We start from the raw sequence: 17253 nt of genomic DNA, 5'->3' as shown, positions 1-17253 counted from the left end.
AATATTTTCTAGGTTATTCCTCCTTTAAATGTGCTTGGATCACTAAGAAGTCGTCTTCCACATTTCACTGGAGTATTTAGTAATTTATTTTCTTGTACGGTCTGTAAAAGATCATGCACTGCTAACGAAAATGATACAAAGGTCAAGGTTGAACTTCTACTCAGGCAACAACATACATACTGGTGAAAACTCAAAGTACAAATCCATCATCAGCTGCTAAAACACCCTCAACATAATAACTCACTCTGGGACATGTCCAGACACTTCTAAGAATTTGGCTGGGAAAAACTACTGTTGAAGATGAAATAAACACTCATCGTTCAATAGGAACTGAAGAATAAATCGCCTTCCGTTCACATATGTCTCAGTTAACACGGCTCTAAAGAAGTACAATATACTTTTCTCTAGATTGTTCGCTTCACCTAGAGAAAACACTCATGGCCACTCTCCTCTCAGATAGGCAGATGCAGGATGCAGGATCAGACAGAGAATAATGTATCCCCAGCATCAAACTGCAGCCAAGACAAAAACTGCGGAGGAAACAAGAAGGCAACACTTCTGAGCTCACACTGACGTGAGAACGTCTGAGAAGCCGCGCCCGTGTGAAAGTCCGTGATGATGACTTTCTTTTTAAAATGAAGTTAAACACTTAAACTGAAGAATATGGGGAATGAAAAATCCGTCTGTCATTTAATATTATCTACTTAAGAGTCTACCCACTTATGAATAATCCCTGAATGTCGCCGCTCTTATTTGTAAGCATCGTATTTCAGTGATAAACTGAATACTCACAATAAAACCACCATTAGCCAAGCATTCTTCGGGTCTGTCTTTACCAACCATGTTGATCCAAGTTTATAAATCGCTGTTTTTACAGAACTCAAGTCATAGGATCGTGAGCCACCTCTAATTCCCCATCAGAGTTGAAGGTAGTTTTTTAATGCTACCACTTATCCAAAGCTTGGACCAAGGAAGTTCCAGTGGAAGTGTGGCTCCACCTAAGTCCCCCCATCCTTTCTTTATAGCTACTCGGGATTCATGTCATTTGCCCTCTCCTTCTGATTTGGGTGAGCAGAAGACGTCATCCAGTTTCATTCACACAGTTCATGCTGGAGGGCAGTCAATTCAGGAGCAAAAGCACCATAAGAGGCAATTCAGATCCCCAGTGGGTGGTAGGCCCAGGACACACCCACGAGACATGGCAGAGTTCAGATCAGCAATGCAACTGGCAGGTATCCTTATGAACACCTGGAAGATTAACGTATGATTCTTATTATCTTTTCCTTCTGTTTACACATAGCGAGTACCTACCTACCCGATTTATCAATGCACAGGTGCTCCTCCCCACGGCAGCAGCGGCATGAGCAAATCGTCCAGTCAGTGGTAGGCTGATGCCCACCACACTACCCGTATCTTTTCCTATCTGCCCAGTAAAGTCGACTTAAGCAAGTTAAGGCTTGGAGAACCCCAGAGAGGATGGTCCAAGCCTGCAACGCTCCCCGCCCCTCCCCAGAGGGCTTGAGAAGACATTTCAGATGCAGGAGCAACACACCCTGCTCCCCATTCCTCTATATCCCAAGAGTTATGCTTTCTCTTGAGGGAAGTGGGCAAACCCGGCCAGGGGTGAAACAACAGGACACTTCAAAGAGGGTAGGAGTGAATCAGCAGCGGTTTTAAAAAACTATGAGTCAGCCCTTCTAGGTCACCTGACGGAATCCTGACTCCAGGGTGGAAACGCACAACGGGCATAAAAGCCGGAGCGCTGGTGGCCCAGTGACAGCATGCCACATTTTCTGAAACCCCGGGTCACTGTGCAGGTGGACTGACCGCTCTGCGGTTGTATAATTCACGTAATTAATAAACACCGCGCTCTGTGACGTCACTCTCCTTTTCTGATTTACAGAAATGCCTTTCACACCCACAGTCGCACTGTCCTATTACCCGTTACCTTCCCACACGGCGGAAGGCAAGAGCAGATTTTCCACTTGGGAGAAAAAAGAATATTTAACTCCCACTTCATTTCGCAGTTGTATCAAGTAAAAAAGAAATGTTTGTGTTTGAAAGTTTTCTTCATTTTTCACCCCAATTCCTAAGTACTACTCTTTTAAAAATAGATTCTTTTTCTTCAAAACATTGCAAAAAAAAAATCTATCTTCTCTCTTGACAGATAACATAAAAAGATCTCGAAATTTTAGCTTTGCCTCAATAGCCTGATTTTCAAACAGAATTAGCTTTAGTTATTGTAGCAATGTCTTTCATTTCATTTACATTCTATAAAATATATCTTCCTTCAAAGGCACTTACAGTCTTTTAATTTAAAACTAAACCCCATTTACATAACCTATAATTCACTAATAGCATTCGTGCTTAATGTAGAATGTTCTTTTACCCAAAGACACTTGGGAGGAAAAATGCTAGGCCTATTTACGGAGAATAAAATTGAAAGAACACAAGTGTGCCACATGATCACTTTACTCCTGTGACACAGACGAAACACTTCCTTTCCTACCAAAGCCTCTTAAAATTACATAAAGCTGTTTCATCTTTGTTGGCAAAAGTCAAAAGCTATCAAGTCGATAGAAAAACCTGAGAAAAACCTATTCACCCCTTAATCATATTTCTTATGCTTTGCAATAAAAAAGAACTGTTCTTCATGGAGCTGTTTCCCAATGTCCACCTCGAGAAGGATGGCGTAAGAGGCTGGGGCTTTACCCAACCATGGACATATCTGTCAAATCATCCCCAGAGAGCAATGCCTAACCCCAGCCGAGGTCTTGCCTCCAAGAGGAATATTCGAAGGTCAATACGAGCAGTGATAACACACTGGGCTCCCCATCTGAATGGAGAAACTAACATTTTCTTTAAGGAAAATCAATAAACTCTAAATTGTAATAATCCTAAAGAAAAATAAATCAAAATCTATTGACCACCTCGGCCACCTTATGCGACTCTCCCATAGAACGGTAATAATACAAGGTCTGTTATTCTCTTTGGGGACTATACTGGTCACTATTTTTTAGCACTACCTGTCCATTGAGGCCCTTTTTAAAGAAATAATTCAATAGATTAATGAATCTAACTCATGTTTCTATCCTCTTCATCTTTCCTTCAAATATAAAATGTTCTTATGGCATATGTTAATGTTATGCAACGTTTCGCATTTATTTTGTTCCTCACAGAAGAGGAATCTAGCACACCCAGTTTTTTAAATGTCTTTGGAGAACCACGCGGATTGGTTTCCGTGGCCGCCCACGCTCCGGCCTGGTCGTGCCCGTCACGCGAGTCTGCAGACCCGGGCGCTGCCCCCATCACCGGTCGCTCTCTCACCGTTAGCATTTTCAGGGCTTTCTGTCATTACATGTCTTCAACGTCCCCACCCGACAAAAGCAGTTTCTTTTCCCAACTGATGAAGAGGGAGGAGGGGGAGGGGAGGGGAGGGGAGAGGAGGGGAGGGGATCACATCTCTTTTTCCCCAACTGACCTTTTGCTTCTCCCCCACTTCAATCTGAATTGCTCATCAGGGAAAGCCATTTCCTCACTCCGACTCCATTCCGAACGCCAAGCCGGTTTGGTTCGGTTACACAGGTCTGCCTCTGCTTCTTCACTTTTCCTAAACCAGCTGGGAACGGATGTCGGTTTCAAGGCATTTTTTTTTTTTTTTTTAAATCTGATCAGCTACTTGAGAAGCTGTTAAGAACCTCTGCCTTGGTGCTTCTCTCCAGGAAAGGGGAGGGGAACAAGGAGACCGGGCCCCCAAAACTGGCAGACACTGAGGTTTCAAAATAATAAATAATAATACGAACACATGCATATGCATGTGGGGATGTCTAAGTGTGTACAGTAAAAATGGAACAATTACGAGCCACTTCAAGGCCCCGTGCAAGTGACAAATGCTCATTTTATCTTTTGTCCTCCACTAATCGGACCCTGAGTGAATCCTGACAAGAAGCCAGAGCACCTTGTAGGTCTAAAGGTGCCTTTTCAGCCACAGGGAGGAACTGTAACACAGCAGCACTGCGCACGGCCTGGCCCGCGCCTCTCACCTCCAGCCCTGGCAGGGGAGGCTGACAACACGCCTGCTGGCAACACAAGAATGTCGTTTTCTCAACAGCCGACAGCAGAGTAACACGCAGTGTGAAATGAACACATACACAGGGCGAAATGAACACAACAGTCATTTGGTTGATTCTGTCCTGCATGCATTCAAAAGAAACCAGTAAATACAACTGCTACGATCCAGAATAGATATTCGCTTGTTTCACTAAATTCTGATGGTACCAACTATCGATCTACAGGTACTTTGGCCAACACGGTGTTTTCTTCTGCGGTTAAGACCTAATATTCCTGATTCGAATATAACTGACGTGAAAGTACAAACTGCTTTTTGGAAATGTAAAGTCATTTCATCGGAGCGCAAGCCTGGGACACACGAGAATAATCCAGCCCCAGCCCTTCCCGGCGGTTATTCTTCACTCTTCCCTCGAGGCCGCACAAATGAGGGTGCCTCCCCTGCCCTCCCCCGCCCACCATTCTCCCCTGTCCTTAAGGAGAAGCCAAGGGAATTCAGGAGCAGTCAAGGGAACGTGCCACCACATCAGCGAACGGTCCCTACACACCTCCGCCTTTTCAGCTCCACCTGCAGCTCTTGGCTTACTGCTCACGTCACCCCCCGCTCCCAGTGCCAAGCACTGATGGGTCAAAACAAAAGCTCAGCCATAAAGAGCTCCTGTGCTCTTTCCACTCAGGTTCTGCAGCTGCCAAGAAAACCTCCAGAGAAGACTGGGCAAACCCCTGCTCCATGTCCCCGGGGTTCCTGGGTCACTTAAGCTCCACAACCCTCTGTTCCTTACTGTTAACTCCCACCCTGCCAGGAGACAGGCGTTTCTAACCTTTTCCTCTTACCTCCTTCCACGCCTCTGCCTTTTCCTGTCTGCAGTCAACCTCTCAGATAAGAGGCACCAGGCGAGACCTGTCCCCACGCCCTTCCTTTCTACCGGCCTTTGCCACCCCTGCACAGCTGGCCTGCCCAGGCGGGTCCTCCTCCAAGAGCCTGCTGCCCTTCTCCTGTCATTTTGGTCACTCCTGTCACCTCTACCTGAAAGCAAGGATCCTTATGACTTTGATTACATTTACTTTTCAATCCTTGCACTAGAAAGCATATCCCTCTCTCTCTATACAACCCTGAGACCTGACCTTTCCCCCGATAATCAGCAACCCTGGAGGCAGCGCAGGACAGTAGCCTGACTAATGGTCACAGGGACCAGACCTCTGGCAGGCTACAGATAACATCTTGACGTAAGTTATGTCTCAGCTCCTGAGCCCTAAGGTGGAATGGCCCCCTGGCTACTTTCCCATGAGACCTGACAGAGGGGACAGAGGGAGGCAGGAAGAGAACTCAGAACTCTCCTCAAGACCTGAAAAATGATTCGTTACCCTCAGCTCCAACCAATCAGCTCCCAGCAAGACCCTGATCCCTAACCCACACTGCTCTGGAAATTCGCCCCTTAGAATTTGTAACCTACAAGCCATCGGGGAGTTCAGGCTTTTGAGCATCAGACTCCCATTCTCTCGGATGGCACCGCCCATGCCCATAATAAAACAGCCAGTCTCTCTCCGCTGCCATCCTCGGTGTTCAGTGTTTGGCTCTGCCAGGTGGACGAGCTCTGTCTGTTCCACAACCGACCTCCTGGCATAGAGAGACCTCCCCCAGCCTCGACCCAGTGGCTCGGCCTTGGCGCTCTGCCTCATCGGCGTACTGCCCTCACAGTCAAGTTCTCAATCACAGGGACAATTCCTGGCCTCTCTGCAACCCATTCTCCAATGTCGGCTATAAGAAGGGACTTGGGGAGGTGACGGAACTGTTGTGTACCACAATTGTGGGGCTAGATACACACTTCTTTGCATCTGTCACAACCCAGAGAATTTTACTGCATATAAATTGGAAAAAAAAAAAAATTTTTTTTCCATAAATAAGGAAAGGCCCAAAATGAAAGACCACCTGTAACAAAGATCCTAACGTTTACAAGTGAATAACATAACCACGCTGAAGAGGGCAAGGAAGAAAAGAACTAATCAAAGCAACACTGGAAAACAAAATTTTGACTGTAAACTATAAGGCTACAGGGAACAAATCTGGTTTGTAATTTACTTAGCAGTATTAAACCAATGACGGTTTTTTAGCTTTACTAAGTGTGTTATAATTATGCCAGGTGATTAGGGAAAACTGGGTAAAGGGAACATGGAAACTATTATTTTGCAACTTTTCCATGAAATAAGATTATTTCAAAATAAAATGTTAAATGAAGATGCACGCTGCCATTTAATAGTGTACAGCTAGCTACTAATGAAACAAAGCGAGTGCCTCGTGACCCTCCCAAAACGGTCCTTTCTCGAAAAGCCCTTGTTCCCTGTGCCTGTTCTGTGACCTGTGACCTGTGACCTTTCGGCAGATTTCATTTTCCAGCATCCTCTCCTCTCGTGGACCCTGCAGCAGCACCGCCAAGAGCGGACTTCTCTCCCACTCCCTGGCCTGTGCACCTCTCCCCTCGCGGGTCCCTTCAGATTGTCATCTATTTTTATTCCAAGGCAAACTCGGCAACTCCTGTGGTCACAACGATCACACATAGTCACAGAATTCACATATTTCTACATTCGGTCTTAATTCCACTTTAAGAGCCACCTTTCCACTTATGGGTTATACGTTCTACTTGTCCCTCCCAACCTCTGTCAAAGTTACACTGAAGCCCTCATGTTCCCTCCCAACCTGCTGCTCCTGCCAGTCCCAGCTGCGTGACATCCAGGACACTCGAACCTTCTCTAGGAAAAGATTAAAAGCCCTCGGGGACCTCCGGCATTTCTCACACTGTGGAACAAAGGCACTAGTTCTGAGGCACTTACTAGGCTTTCCACAAACACAAGACAAAAAGACATAGCAAAGGCTAGATTTTTATCCTGCTTTCAGGCAAGACAGCTTCTACGACGCAAACATAAATCTCTGAGAAGACGGATGCAATAGTTCCCGAATTTTGACCCAATCACAGGTCATTTTTTTCTGATCCATGAAGACAAATGCCAAAATGACTTTCCCAAAGCCTGTACCAATTTTCGTTGCTGCCATTATGCATCAGAGTTTATCATATACTTTAAGTTCATTATGCTTTAAGTTCATCATATCCCCTACTTTTGTAAATATTTACTGACTAATGTCTACAGCAACAAAATGATGATTTATTATACACAAACTTTTGTGTTGCTGATTATTAGAAAGCTTAAACTGCTTTCTATATGGCTTGCCTACCAGTTGTAAAAGAAATATTTGTCCGGTGAACAATGCATGAATGAATGCATGGAGGGAGATGACGAATTTCCTATTTACTTCTTTGTGCAGCTCTATAAAATAACTTACCGACCTAACACTCTTGTCACTTAACAAATAAGCAGGGACATAGATAACCCATCCGTACAGTTCCCGAAAATAACCGAGTTTCTTTGGACAAAACCTGGTGGTAAGAATGAACTTTCAACATCGCAGCTACACACACACAGACGACAGGTACGCATGCACGACACCCCTTCGTGCTGCTCAGGTCAGCACCAACATCCCCTCTGCTCCCTGGCTTGTGTTGGAAACGTTCCCACCTAAAAAATGAAGGCAACAAGCACACACCCAACCCCAGAGATACCGGGAGGGGGTGCTGACACTTAGATGTTTAGAGAGAGCCTTGTCGTGATCAAACACAGCCGCACGAAAAAGCACAGAAAGCTTAAAATTCAAACAAGGAGTGGCCAGTGGTCAGCGAATTTCAGGGAAGGTTCCTATTCCTCATCCCGCAACCCGAGGGAGACCAACAGCTATGGCCGGGAGACCTACCTGGCCGGGCAGCCAAGTCGGGACCGTGTTGTACAGAACAGTCTGTGATCATTAACCTTCCCTGTCACAGAGAGTCTGGATTTGAGCAACAGAAGGAACCAACCTAAGTGGGCAGCACTCTCAGGTGGGGAAGCTGGTCCTGAGGGGCCAAGGGCCAGAGGTCAGGGGCTCACCTTGTCTGTCAAAGAACCCACAGGCTGAGGCGTGAGCCTCGGCCACCATCGGAATTAGAGGCTGAGGCACACATGACCCACCAGGTCAGAACCACAGAGGTGGACAGAAGAGGTGCTCAGACCAGAGGCATTAGTGGCACCACCCTCACCTGAGCCCACGTGACTCTGCAGCCACAAGCGACAACCCCGCTGTGAATTTACACAGACGCAGCGCTGCAGGTACAGTGCGCCACTTCCCACGAGCAGCAGCAGCAGCAGCCTTGGCTGAGAGTCGCATCTGAAAGGGCTCCAGCATCCCCGGGCCCCGCCTCCTAGACGGGCAGAAGGTCAGAGACAGTGAGGCCTGAGCACCGTGCCTCCAACAAATCCTCAGAACCCTTGCAAGTAAGTGTTCCCCAAGGGAGCCCTGAGAATCATAAAAAAAAACTCTTAGTTTTGAGCCTTAGAGTTAATTTTAAAAATCGACAATTAATGTGATATGGAGAACAAAAAAGAAAATAATGTATGCCTCTATCTGTTTCTGAGACGTGGAATAGAGTATGTTCATTTCAGCTTACAGCTTACTGACATTTCACAGCGAGGAAGTGGTTTTCAAACAGGGTTTCCCATAAAAGACAAATCTAGGGGAGATATTACAACCCGAAGACGTGAATTTTATATTGTTCCTGTTGCCTCCACTTTAATCTCCTTCATTAAACCATCTCACTGCCCTGGGCACGCTCTACGATCTAATAAGCTGCACCTTAAACTGGGAATAATAAATGCAAATCTCCAGTTCCCAGTCCATTCGAGTTCATCTGCTTATTTTGCCTTGATGAAACCGAATGCTCAAGGTTTAATTTTAATAAGTTTTTAACTATCTCCCCAAGGTTCATGAATCTCTAAAATTCTTGGAAACTGTAATAAAAGATACAAATCACAGAGCAAAAATATCATCAGCCCAAATGCAATCTAACTTTATAGGCAGATTCCAATGTAGTGTCGATACTGGAACTCGAACCACATAAAAAAAGCAGCTTAATTCCTTGTCCAGGGAATATTAATTTTGTATTGATCTAGTCTTCTAAAAATCTGACAGTTCTAAACACCAAATCTGGGCATTCTCGTGGAAAGAACAGATAGGAAAAAAAAAAAGAAAGGGAGTCATGTGAGAAGGCGAACCCAGCACCAGCGTGCAGAGAAAAAAAATGGACAAAAAAGTGACAGTAAACGAACAGCGAGGCGGACACCCATCGCCCGGATCTTTGTTTCTGGCACCCTTCTCCAGGAAAAGGAACCAGGGCTTCTGGAGAAACGGCCGATACTCGGATGGGGCAGGAAATGCACAAAATGAGCCGGGAACACCTTGTGGTACCGGAAAGTTAAGAAATTGCTCCAAAACGAGCCGCACTGACGGGGGGCAGGTCTCAGGGACACAGAGGTCAACTGCGAGAGCTCCTGACGGCCAAAGCTGGTACAACTGAGCAACAAACAAAGTAGTACTGGATTATAATCCAAAGTATAAAATAAATATTCATGGGTCCATACTGATACAAACGACTGGAATAATTGAATGAATGCGGAAAAGCAGAGAAGAATTTCAAATGGGTTATGTAGATGCCCCGCCCTTACAGAGGTGAAGAGTAACTCCCCGCTCCTTAGTGACTTTCTTCCGAACAGGACAGTCTGGAAAAGGGAGAGAAAAAGAGTAACTTCAGAGTGGAGAAGCCTGATAAACACTACCTTGACCAGGTGACCAAAGTCAACATCAAGACTGATAAGTCATAAGTATGATATGTCCCCTTGATGTGATGTTAGAACAGCACCTTATCCCAGAAACATATTACCCCAGCCTAATCACAAAACAACCTCAGACAAATCGCAACTGGGGACACGCCACGAATACCTAGCCAGCTCTCCTCAGAACTGACAGGGTCACGAAAAACCAGGGTAGCCTGAGACATTGCCAGGCTGACACACCAGAGAGGCCTCGGGGGATGCGAGGACCAAATATGGCATGGCATCCCGGATGGGATCTTGGGGCAGAAAAAGGGCATTAGGTGAAAACTAAGGAAATCTAAATAAAGCACGGACTTCAGGTGTTTTAAAGAGTAAGACAGCGATAATGAATGGCTAAGAGAGTGGGGGAGGAGTGAGGTGCCCAGGGGGGGCTGAGAGCAGGGCATGGGTGCCACCACCCTCCTGCTCCCACGGAATGTTGACGAAGGCACAATCAACAGGAGCGATTCCTAAAATGTTTAAACAACAGCCCTGCATATGTGCAGATTAATTTTTCATTTAATCCTCTTACCAGCAGCGGCCTCAACGTCGGGCACTGACTAAAGCAAACAACTTAGCTACTTTTGAACCAAAGTTTATAAGAAACAGAATTTCCAAAAGTTTACCTTCTCCATGCTTTTTCTGGGCACAAAATGACAGATGATCAGCAACTACAGCCAGCCCCAGTCTGCGGCCAGAGACGATAAATGATTATTTGGTTTTTCTTTTTGCCCGATGGAGGGCAATATGACAATTGGATCACTGATAGTTTAATATATAAAACAAGTTATAAAAAAAATAGGTGCCTCCTAAAGATTCGGTTGTACAGGCCGCACGGAAGAGAATGAATCATTTACCCCTCTCTCCATGCTTCACAGGCACCTCTAACGAGGCCAGTGTTTCTGCCCACAACAGCAATGTACCTGACACTATACGCACTGCATGTTACCGGTAATTGGGAAATACATTTTTAAAAAATATTTCATTAACAACAACAACAAAGAAAGTGAAGTAGTTTTGAAGCGATGCTGGTCTGATGGAAGGAAGAGCCGGAACATTCCTGGGTTCTTCACGGCGTGATGGCGCCGGTTCCTCCTCACCCCTCATGTCGGAGTGTATGGCCCTTCCCCTAACGGGGATGTGTCTCCAGTCCTACTCTACGCATCAGCCCTGGATAGGGTCACCTGGAATTCATACATGGAGAGAAATGCAGTTCCCTCTTACAGGGCAGCAAAATTTCAACTCACAAAGCAAAATTCCACAACGTCTCCCTGACTGTCCCATGACCTTTTCTCTTAATTTCAAAACTCTGTCTCCCTAGTCAAGCATAACCGAGGAATGGCTGCAATCTCAACCGCTCCTTGCCTAACCCTGGCCCAGCCCTCACCCCTAGACCTTGTTCCCCCGCAGACTAGCAGGCTACACAGGGCCCCAGCTCACAGACTGAGCCCCCACAGACAGCCGAGAGCCAGCGTGAGCAGCCGCAGTAAGTTCTAAGAGACTCAAAGAGAACTAGAGACAAACAGGAATGGAGAGACTGGGCTCAGAGAGAAGTCGGAGCAAAAGCGGGCTCGGGCGTCCTCATCGTGCTGCAGAGGCGTCCAGCCACAGCCGTCTGGTCCCCTGGGAAGCCGAGCGGCTGCCCTCTCTTCCAGGAAAAAGGAAGGAGGCTGCTCCGGAGTGGGAAAGGAGTGGACCAGGGCCCAGCTGGCTGAGAAGGCAGGTGGTGAGGTGCGGAGCCCACGGAGGGATCCCAGAGGTCCAGAGGAGAGGGGGGACAGGGACAGGGCTCCCTGGCAGCAGCCCTAAGAACGGCTAACGTCTATTCAGGACTATCCCTAAGGCCACACTAACTTGTGACTCCACTCCGGCAGGCAGGCTCGTCATCCTTCAAAACAGGTGCTATTATTGTTTGTGTATCTGTCTTCGTGCCCTAAAAGTCCATTCTTTAAAGCTGCCCATGTACAGCTTTAAATTTCTCCAAAGAGCAGGTGCTGACCAAATAGTCGATGCATAGAGTTAGATCTGAGTCCCCGACAGTAACGTCTACTTCCGCGCCACACACAGCCTCCGCTTCCTCAGCTCCCAAGACCCTCGGAGGCCCGGATGCAAAGGCAGACTGAACGACCACTCTCAGACACCTGACAGATGCGACAAGCCGAGGGGACAGGAAGGCCACTGACCTGGGCTTGGCGAGTCCCCGCTCCAACAGATCAGAAACAGGGACATTAGATAAGGGAATGGAGGAAGGGAAAGGGAGAGAAAACAAAGGAAAATTCCTCCGTCTGTCAGAGGTGGCACCTCAGTCGGTCCTCAGAGTACAGAAGGAGAGAAACAGGCAGGATGTTTTCAGTATTTCACTATTTTATACATGGCAAAAACTTGCCATGAAAGAATGCTGACTGAATTCATAAGCTCCTGAAATTTCACAAAGATGACATTAAAAGTATTTTTAAAAAGATAAAAATAGGCAAATATGTAGAGAGAGAGACTTGTGGTTGCTTAGGGCTGGGGGGTTGGGAGGACTGGGGAGTGAAGGCTAAAAGGAGCAGGGTTTCTTTCCGAGGTGATGAAAAGGTCCGAAAATCGACTGGAGATGCTTACACGACTCTGTGACTAAACTAAAAACCACGGACTGTACACTATAAATGGGTGAATTGTATAATATGTGACTTGTATCTCAACAAAGGTGTTACCAAAAAAAATACTATCTGCCCAAAGGACAGGGCAGTGAGAATGGAGTCAAGGCCAACGTAAGTCACCGATTAAGTTTCAGGTAAAGGAAGAGTGGTGGCGAAGTCGGCAAAGTCAAGAGTTATACATCCAGGGGGCCTTGCAGGAGGCGGCCGTGGGGATGGAGGACCGTTATTCCCATGGAAACGGCTCCGAAGCAGCCCAGGCCCGGAAGGAGGAAGTGAGGTGGGGCCTAAACCACGGATGGCTGGACGTCAGTACACAGAGCCCTTCTGTGACGCCCCTGACCCTCTGCAAACCGGGACAGCTAGGGAAGGGCAAGAGGAAAATTCTCTGGGTTGTCCAAGCCATGGAGTGAGGTGTGGGACAGAAAGCCTGCCCTTCCATTTCCTCCACCCCTAAGGCCACAAGCCAAGCTTATGCCTCAGGCAGAAGAATCGACGGGCGTCCTAAGAAATGAAAGCTCCAGTGAAAGGAGCCCAGACGCTGACTTGTGGGGCCCCTCAAGAAAGAGCCCAACTCGATGAATAATCACAGAGAAGCCCCCCAAAGGACAAGTCTCACCTGTGCAGGCAGAGCTTCCAATCAGATTTTCACAGCCTCATCCTTAAATAACATCGCCAGACCTGTGGGAAAACCTCCAACACAAGAGACCAAAATAAACCAAAAAATATTAAAAAAAAGAGGACAGAGCTGCCGCAAAGAGTAGAAGAATGTCTACATAACTAGTATCTTCAGAGAAAAAGAAAAGCAGGAAGTTATGAAGAAGCACCCAAAACACAGGAAGGAACTTTAGAAATAATAAATATTAATAACTCAAATAAAAGATTAAATAGGTTAAAAAATAATAATAAAGTCAAGGAAATCAGGCTCTCTCCCAGAAAGTAGAACTAGAAAAGTGAGCTAAACAATAGGAGAGAAAAGGCATGAAAATGAAAAGTTCAATCCAGTTGGTCCAACCTCTGACTAATAAGAGTGTTTCAGGAAGAGAAAACGCAGAGAGGACATTATCAAAGAAAAAATACAGGACTATCTCCCAAGACTAAAGGAGCCAAGTCTGGGATTGAAAGGGCCCTCACGGGGCTGCCAGATAAAACACAGGATGCCCAGTTAAATCTGAATTTCAGATAAACAACGATTAATCTTTTAGTGTAAGTATGTTCCATTGTTTATCTGGGCATCTTGTATTTTTTTGTTTGGTAAATCTGGCAACCCTCTAACCCTGATCAAATGAAAAAAGTCCACACCATAGCAAAATTACAGAACATCAAAAATGTCAGGAGTAGAACAACTGAATAGGACTGGCTGTGCCCAGGCGCTGATTTAAGGGCCGTGGCATGTGTTAACGCGAGTCCCCACCGGCCAAGGCGGCACTCGGTACCTTTGCCACCAAATGGACGGAGCCTCTGCCTGGGGCCTGGGTTGCAGACACATTTATCTAAAGGACTATAGAGCACAGGGCTATTTTTTTTCTTTTCAGTCTCTCATGAAAGTTTTGTTTGTTTGTTTAATTTTGGAAACTGGCTGAGTAAATGGGACTTACGGGAAAGAGGGGAAGGGGGAGGGTGTGTGTGTGTGTGTGTGTGTGTGTGTGTGTGTGTGTGTGTGTGTGTCAGTCAGTCAGTCACAGCCTCTGCCCTGGGGTGCCTGAGCTCCCCGATTCCCCCTGCACAGATGGCACGGGTTTGGGGAGGTGCTTACAACTGCCTGTAAATCTTCAGTCAGAAAAGTCAGGTGTGGGAGAAGTTCAAGAAAGGTACTCTGGATGGAAAACCCACCCATCCAGGCTCCCTGGGAACCGTCAGCTGCTCGGTCCGCCGCTGGGTCCCGTGGGTCCAGGCCCAGCTCCACCCGGGCTGGACTCCTGCTGTCACTCAGCTCTCACATGGCTGGGCCAAGGACGAGGGTGTCTCAGACTCTGGGTCTTGAGAGAGACACCTGAGGAGCCGGCAAGGCCCTGCCTGGGTGGGAGAAGGGGCCAAACCATATATACAGCTTGATTTAAACCTTTTAAATATTTAGGCATATGGTATACACCTTTTAAATATTTAAATATAACTTTTAAATATTTCATTATACCTTTAAATAGTTAGCCATCTGGTCTCCATTTGTACTCTTGCCCCAGGCCCTGCAGCATTAATGGCAGGCCTGGTGGCCGTTATTATTATTATTATTAATTATTATTATTACTGCTTTATATGTTAGGAAGAGAAATGTTCAGTATCTTGCTCAAAGACATATGGCCAGTAAATAGGAAAGGATGGAACAGAACCCAGACCCTTTACTCCACAGCGCAGACTCATAACCTCCATCACGAGAGACAGTCGGGTGGTAACAGCTCAAACGAAGAAGTCCAACTTTAGCAAGGTATATTATTTATAAATAAGAAAGTGAATAACAGAAGAACAGATTAAAGAGATGAAGTTAACTGCCTACAGGAGTAAGGATAGGAAAATGATGTTTGATTTTTTAAAACCTATGTACATGCATTACTTTAACAGAAAGTTAAAATTGTTAAAAATAGATAAGTAACAATCAACTACACCTCCATTAACTCAATGTAAACAACTTAAGAATCACTCTGCTCCTCAAGCCTCATTTCTACAAAAACGCATGAAACGGACTCGGGGCTTTTCCCAATGCAAATGCAAACCTGTCACAGTAAGAAAATAGTTACTGAACTTAGTGAGGTCCAAAATTGTTTACAGTGAAAAACAGCAAATTCCATTACTTGTAAGAAAATATAACTGAATATATAACCGATATAATTGAAAACCTAGAAATAGTCATTTTTGCTTGCAAAATTAGGTTTCATGAACGTTCAAAAATCATTTTTAAATGTATTTGTCTTTTTTAGGTCTCTTTTTCCCAGCCTCCATGTATTCAGAAGACCCTCACTCAGTGCGTTAAATACAAAGGAAAGAGAAAAAAAGGGTGGAGAAGAAAAACTTCCAGCATTCAACTGCTTTCAGGTTATCTATATTCCAGAAAAGTACACAGCTTATAAAAATATTTAATTCGGAAACAGCTGAACTGTTCCCTCAAACTTACCAACTCTAAGAGCACACATAATGAAATGTCAATAACAAGTTCCCCTTAGACCAGGACCAATATCAAAGAGAAATTCTAACCCAGAGAATTTTCTGTTTCTATTCAAACCGGGCGGTGGGGCGAGGGGTGGGGTGGGGGGAACAGAAGGAAAAAAGAAAAAGGCTTACAACCTAAGACCTGACCCCAGACACAACCATGGCCTTTGAAGAATGCAGTCCGTGCAGCCTTCTATGTCTCTAGCTAACCAGGCGGCCTATTTTAACATGTGAGGTCACACAGGGCTGGGACCTTGTCTCCCAACTTGTTCTTTTGCTGGTTTATCTTCATCCGTTCTATTCCTAGTCTATCTTCCTCCCATTCAAAGCCTCCCGAAGACAACTCTCTGATTAATTCCAACCATATTCAATCCGTCCAATGTACTGGCCTTTTCACTATTTATGGACACAATGTGTTGTTTTATTTCATATTATACCTCTAAAGGATTTGAGGAGGTTCACAGATTACATTTATAAGGAACAAAATTTGCACAGGGGGAGAAGGATAAAAAGGCATCCACACGTAGATGCATATGGCTGAAGGTGTCCCAGGCATGTGTGCTGCGAACCCCACCTCCCGCCACTCCGTCCCGGATGTCGGGGGTGTCTCCATGGGGCACAGCAGACCCGCCAGGCAACAACTGCTGCACTTCCCGCTTATGTGAGGCGCCTAGACGAGGCAAATTCATGGAGACGTAAAGTAGAATAAAGGTTATCAGCGGCTGCGGGGAGGTGGAAAGGGAGTGTTATTGTTTCAGTGATTCAGAGTTTTTGCCGGGGGGTGATAAAAATGTTTTGTTGAGGGTGATGTATTTAACGCCATGGAATCATATACTTAGGAATGGTTAATGTGAAAACTATTATGTATGTTTTACCACAATTTAAAAAAAAAAACCTGCTACACTGAACAGGGAAGACAATTGAATTTTAGAAACGTGTTCAATGTGTGGTACCCTCTTGTGACATCTCCAAGGAAACAGGCTGATAAACATCAGCAGAGTGTTAGCAATCTGTAAGACCCAGCGGTCGGAGGGGTGGGAAACCCTGATTGTTAGTGTTTAGTCAACTCTGTGACTTAAATACTTCCACAATAGTACTAATATGTCACTAGTGGGTTGAGAAGAGGTACATGCAATGGGCCGGCGAGCCAGTGAGAGGCAGCTCCAAAATGCCAACATCTCTACATCACTGTTTCCCACAACTGTCCCTGTTTATAGATATTTGGAGGGAAGGAAGATTCTAGGGTCTAATGGTTAAACAAAGTTTTAACTGGTTTCCTTACCACAAGACCTCCCCAAATCTTCATCCCCATTAACATAGTAATGTGCATTATAAACCTCAAAGATTTAGAGATCTAATGTTTACCAAATCTATTTGATCTCCAGACCCATTTTTTTCTTCTAAGAGCATCTCAGAGGTGCTATGTCCCTTTTGGGAACTACCGCCTTCAAGAAATGAGTCTGTTCCTTTGCAGTCGACAAGGAGACACCACCACACAAAGCAGACAAAGCAGAGATGGTTGGGCATTCAGAACATATCTACTCTTCTGTAGAGGGCCACCAATCCCAGCTGTCACTGGCACGCCCTGTTAGACAATCCAATTTGGGTCAAACCTTAGTGACAATTTACACAGAAAACCCAGAGCCTCTGTCCACTGGCCCAGTGCCACTGG

The 17253-nt window shown here is 45.7% G+C and overlaps 1 protein-coding gene across 12 annotated transcripts in view; it reads right to left on the bottom strand.

Annotated features, from left to right (window-relative positions):
* ZNF532 (zinc finger protein 532) overlaps positions 1 to 17253 on the bottom strand; it is a 91044-nt gene that overhangs the window by 52243 nt on the left and 21548 nt on the right. The window contains exon 3 of one of the 12 annotated variants that reach the window (XM_025048084.1): positions 3482 to 3619. The exons of 10 other annotated variants lie outside the window; for them this stretch is intronic. The gene's annotated coding sequence lies outside the window, so the exon portion shown is untranslated. Of the gene's footprint in view, positions 1 to 3481; positions 3620 to 8192; positions 8278 to 17253 lie in introns of those variants that run through there. One more of the 12 variants, XM_025048086.1, reaches the window with a different exon arrangement.

This window comes from Pteropus alecto, unplaced genomic scaffold, assembly GCF_000325575.1.
Source record: "Pteropus alecto unplaced genomic scaffold, ASM32557v1 scaffold14, whole genome shotgun sequence".
Taxonomy (NCBI): Eukaryota; Metazoa; Chordata; class Mammalia; order Chiroptera; family Pteropodidae; genus Pteropus; species Pteropus alecto.
Note: the sequence above shows the minus strand (reverse complement) of the source record. Positions and strands in the feature narration are given on the sequence as shown.